Below are 6,227 nucleotides of genomic sequence, written 5' to 3' on the forward strand. Positions count from 1 at the left end.
AGTGACAAGAAACCGAGCTCAGAAAAGAAAATTAAACGAAAAAAATTCATTCGTAAAATTTTAAGAAAAAGGAAAGGAAGGCAAATGACCGGGTCATTACAACCTACCCTCCTTAAAGGAATTTCATCCCCAAAATTAGGAACTTACCAGAGAGAACAAAATAATGACCAAACAAAAGGTCAAATCAAAGGACAGCTCATAATGCACTGAAGGACAAATCCTGAAGTCTAAAGATCAACTGAAGGAACGCAAAACCATGAACTGAGACAACACCCCCTACGAGTCAGAACGTTAACTCAACGTCAACCACCGAGAGAATCCCAAGACAAAGGAAAGTTGAATTACTATAAAAGGAGAGAGTGACAAGGCAGTACGAACTGTAACCAGAACCAGCCCACACTTACTCGTCAGCAAGGTAGCATGACGGTATAAGGCACTAGTCCGTAACATGCTCCAGAAGGGAACTTTTCTATACAAATGACATCAATGTCGAAAATGGTCATTACCAAAGGCACTACGGAAACCAGGCATCTGCGAGAGTTGGGGCAGCTCATAATGCACTGAAGGACAAATCCTGAAGTCTAAAGATCAACTGAAGGAACGCGAAACCATGAACTGAGACAACACCCCCTACGAGTCAGAACGTTAACTCAATGTCAACCACCGAGAGAATCCCAAGACAAAGGAAAGTTGAATTACGATAAAAGGAGAGAGTGACAAGGCAGTACGAACTGTAACCAGAACCAGCCCACACTTACTCGTCAGCAAGGTAGCATGACGGTATAAGGCACTAGTCCGTAACATGCTCCAGAAGGGAACTTTTCTATACAAATGACATCAATGTCGAAAATGGTCATTACCAAAGGCACTACGGAAACCAGGCATCTGCGAGAGTTGGGGTAGCTAATCCCAAAACTCTGACAACAATGACACTGGCACCATTACACTTAAGGCCTTAGATTTAGAAGGCACGAAGGAAAATGAAATGAAACTGTGCCTCCCTGGCCTACGTCTCAATCCACCAGACAAGGAAAAAAAAGTGAATTGCAGTCCTCTACGCTCACATGAGCCTTACTCGCATCAATCGACAGAACAGACAAGAAGGTTCCCGACATAGGTCCTTACAGAATGAATTTCTCCTATCTAAGGAAGAAACTCGTGAAACAGGAATGCATCCAAGGGATACGACAGATCCTAAGAGACAATGCCAAAACCAGACATAAAAGGGACAACTAGCATATAACATAGCAACAGACTATCTACTCACACAAGTAGTAATATCACATAAAACATGTCAAAGTATACAGGAGAAGGACGTAAAACATGATGATATGCTGCATATAATCATGTTAAGATGAACAAGCATATACAATATACTTGATAAGCGCCGAATATTATATATTCAAGCGCCCTAAATTGCATTAGTAAAGTCCGTTGTATGTTAATTTATGTAGATTATCTTCATTTCTATGTTTTTATGCATTTTCAGGTTCATTGGCCAAAATGGAACAAGAATAAGGCCTTGTGGAATCTTGAGCAACAAAAGGTGCCAATGCTGAATTCTGGCAGCAGTAGAACCTGGGCTTTGCTCGCCATTTTGACCTTCCAAACTCGAGAACTGGACTTCCCTCATAACATGAAAGATTTAGAGCTCTGAATCAGCTTTCCAAATCTTCAAACGGTTTGTCATTCGGAGCTCAGAGCAGAGAGTTATGGCCTTGTTACCAGAGGCGCGCAGAACTGCCTGGCAGCAATGAAATTCTGCCTTGATCTTCATTTTCGACCAACCATCCTTGAGAATTGGATCTCCACCAAAACATGAAATATTTAGAGCTCTGAATTAGCTTTCTAAATCTTCAAACAGTTCATCATTCGGAGTTCGGAGTGCAAAGTTATGGCTGTTTAACCAAAGTAGGTCTGGGCGGAGCAAGTGAAGCATGGGCATTTTTACACTAAATTCGAGTGCTCGAGGCCTTGCTTAGAGTGCTCGAATTTTGGGCAGAATGCCCTTCGGAAATGGCTCATTTCAGCCCACTTGCACCTTGGTTTCTTCACTTTTCTTTCCTCTTTAATGAAGTGGTTGGAGATGTTGGTTGGTGACCTTTTGGTGGTAGATAAGGCAAGGAAGGCCACACATATCATTAGCCCATATTCTACAAGATTAGAAGGGAGAGAAGAGAGCAAGGAGATAGAGTTCTTCAAGCTTGAAGAAGGGAGCACGAAAATGGAGGAGGTCTTCAAGCTTCTTCCTTCTTCCATTGCTCCTATGGGTAACTAAATCTTCTCTAGGGAGGTGATGAAGCCCCTCCCTTGTAAGCATGTTCTAGTGTAGATTTTACTTTTGGGATTTCAATGTATTATTGTTGGTGATTTTATGATCTAGAGCATCATATGTGTTGTAATGAATTCTAATGTCTATACATGATTATTTTGAGCTATTCATCTTGTCTTAGATGGTTTCTCTTCCTAATCATATTGCTTGCATTTCCATAGTGACAATGGAAGTTAGATCATAGAATGGTTTTAATGGCATGGAGTTTGAGAACTTTGATAAATCATTGCTTAGGATGCCCTTTGATGGTTTATACTTGATTCTTAACTTTGTGTGCTCTCATCATTCAATTAAGGGCTTAATAATCTTTGGCTTAGGGAGCATGTTGAAGACTACACCCTAGTTTAGGTAGTTCAAGCATGTGAATCTTTGATGGATTATTCTTGTTTTTGATTTAATGAACCTCTTGAGGATAGTATAGCAACCAAGGGTTGTTATGTGTCATGACCATCATTTATGTTGATTTTCCCAATTTAATCTCAATCTAGAATTTGTATAGGGTTGGAGCGGATTCATTTCCCTAGTTTTTCTCTACTTGTATTTCATTTCTTTTTAATTCTTGCAAGTTTCTAATTTATGCAATTTCAATATTCTTAGCTTAAGTGACAAACAACAAAACCTTTATAAACCCTTCATCATTCTAGAAAGATTCTAGACACTAAGGTTGCCGTAAGACTAGCGCAGTCCCAGTGGTTCGACTTACCCGACCAATAGCCCTATTTTACAATGATTCGTGCTATTGCGAAGGTTGATGTATAGTTGATCAACCGATCAATTTTTGGCGCCGTTGCCGGGGACTGCAAACGGTTTAGTGACCAAGGTTCTAGGGTTAATTTTAGTTTGATTGTGAATACTGTGTTTTGTGAATATTTCTTGTGTGGTTTAACCATTTTTGTGTTGTAAGTGAGATTCTAGGAACTCGAAGCTCGCCGTGGGGAATGCTAGCAAATTGTCAGTCTAGAGGACCCCGGGTAAGTCTCTTGACCTTCTAGTTTTGAATTGTGAATATCGTGCATGTGTTAAGCTTAGAAGTAGATAAATTGCAAGCCCTTGTCGAGGCTATTGCAATTGTGTATTTTCAATTCCAAGCATCGGTCCTTGTCGTGGCCATTTTAATTTTTGTCTTGATAATTGAGGAGAAAGGGAATATCATTGTATGTGGAGTTGATGATAAAGAATTGTTGTGTTGATTATGTTATGTGTTGTTGATGTTTAACTCTTAGATGGAGAATAATTATCTCCCAACTCAATTCTACACACCACATGCGTTTTGTGCTTTTTGCTCTAGTAATTCACATCATAAAAGAGATTGTCTTCCAACGAGACAATTCTCGAATTTTTATCTAGAGCAACCAAATGAAAATTTCTTTGAACCGGGTAGTGATCCATACTTCAATGGTTACAACTCGGGTTGGGGAGACCAACAAAACTTCTTGTGGCATGACATAGGAAATTCAACCCCACAATCTCATATGCAACCTTTTCAACCCAATGAGCATTCTTTTCCGCCCTCTTCTCCTTTTCCACCGTCTCCATTGGATGAGCTAATTGTTGCTAACAAACAAATGATGGAGTCTATGCACACGCAAATGATGGACTCCAACAATCAATTATTGGCTTCCCTTGCTAGCATGCAATCCACAGTAGAATCTATTAATCAAGTGGTACCATATCACCAGTCCCAAGTTAGTGCAATGATAGATGACCAAATATCTCAAATTCAACAAAGGATTAATGCTAAAAATCATGAAGAGGAGGAAACATTTTCATTTGAATTTATGGCCAATCCAAAAGAAAATTCTATGAATGATGAGATTACTCCTAGTAACTTTCATCATGAGAATGATCAAGTGGTTATCACATATGAAAATGATGAAATAGTGGTTGAAGATCAAATTGTTGCCACTCATAAAATGGAAGAATTTGTGGTTAAAAATGAGGAAAAAGATGATGAGATTGCATCCTTTAAAACTCTAGAACAACCCCTAAATAATCCTTTGCTTGATGCACCTCCTTCAATGGAGGATCCTCTAAAAGCTTGTTTGGCTCATTTCAATTGTGAGGATTTTAATGTTGACAATTCCATTTCAGAGGTGAATTCTTTGCTTAATATTCATCCACCTATTCATTCTCTTACTTGGTCAACATCAAATGTATCTCTTTCTTGGGAGCTTGCATCTCATCTCATTCCTTCTCCTGAGTTATCTCAAGCTGTTGAGCCCGAACCACCGGATAAGTGTGGGGAGGATGTTGAAAGTTTGAAGGACAATTCTCCGGGCATTCCCGTGCTAAATATGATTTTTCAAAAACCTTTGCTAGGTGTGCCCTCACTTGATCCACCTTTCCCTTATCCAAATCAGCCCCTAAATAATCCAAAGTTCTTCATTGAAGATGAAGAGTGGATTGAGGTCTTTCCATTACCTCTTTCCAACTTTTGTCTTCAAGCTCTTTTCCTTCCGCTTCCAAAAGAACTTTCTTACTTAGGGAAGCTTGAATCTCTAGAGAGACATGGTATAGGGTAAAGAGGACTAACTTGATCTCGGTGTGTCTAGCTATCGAGATTTTTGAGGATTAGTGCCTGCTCTAACTTCGTCTAGCTATCGACATTAAATTTAGCAAAGCAATGGAATAAATTCTTTCGATGTTCCAAGCTTCCCTACCTTCTCAAATTGCTCGTGCCTTGAAATTTTCTGGGAAATGGTTTCGAAAAGCCAAAAATTTGATTTTTCTGAAATGGTCTTCAGTTGTGTTCCGCAATTTTAGACCGGCTTCTTAGACCTTCTCAGCCCTAATTTTCATTCCCGAAAATTTCCATCGCTTCCTAGCAATTTCATCGGATCTTGAGAATGCTTCTCATGTGCATATTTTCTCATTTTTAATGCACAAGTTGGAAATTTTCTCAAAATTCTCCATGCATTAGAGAGAAGCTGCAAGGTTTGAAAATTTTCTCAAAATTTTCCATGCATTGGAGATGAAATGCAAAGTTTGAAAATTTTTCATCTAGGCATTAGAAATGTTGAGCAATTTGATAATTTTTCCAAAAATTTTCCATCCATGCAGTGGAATGGACTGAATTTGCAAATTTTAAAATTTTTTCCATGCTTTAGAGATAAAGTGCTAAGTTTCAAAAATTTTCCATCCATGCATTGGATTGGAATTCTCTTGCAAGGCTTCAAAAAATTTTCCCTACATTAAAATTGGAATGATGTTGCGATGCAAAAGTTCAAAAATTTCTTCTATGCATGGGAATGCCATGCAAAGCTTCAAAATTTTTCTATGCATAGCTTGAATTTAGGTTGCCGCATGCAAAGTTTAAAACTTTCCCCATGCATTCCATGGGAATGACATGCAAAAATTTTTTTTTTTTGTTTCTAAGTCGCCAACTTGCAAAATTCTTGGAATGATGTTGCAAATGCATCAAAATGCATGAAAATGCATGCAATAGTGCTCACTGTCTTCCATAGAATGAGATTGCAGATGCAAATCCATGGAATGATGTTGCACATGAATCAAATTCCATCCAATGCATGCAACAGTAACCACTGATAATGTATTTAGATTGCATGCATTCTTTCATCTCTAAGCCACTGACTTTCCATGCATGGACTCCATTTTGAACAGCTTCCATTTCCATGTTGCTCACATTACACATTCCATTGCAATGAATTCATTTTCAAGCCTACTGATCCAATTTCGAGCATTCAAAATCCAAGTTGGAGTGCTCGCTGATGCCCTCCAATTTCAGCCCTTCATTTGCAGCCACTGCCTCATTTTCGAGCCCTCTCAAGTTCCTTTGGAGTGCTCGCAGCCACATCCCAGCAAACCCGAACTCTCTGGCTTCATTTAGAGCAATCTAAACTCCAATTTGGAGTGCTCGTCCTTGCTTGAATTTTAG

This window comes from Cornus florida, unplaced genomic scaffold, assembly GCF_030987335.1.
Source record: "Cornus florida cultivar Cherokee Brave unplaced genomic scaffold, ASM3098733v1 CherokeeBrave_3.0.0_Hap2_Chr11, whole genome shotgun sequence".
Taxonomy (NCBI): domain Eukaryota; kingdom Viridiplantae; phylum Streptophyta; class Magnoliopsida; order Cornales; family Cornaceae; genus Cornus; species Cornus florida.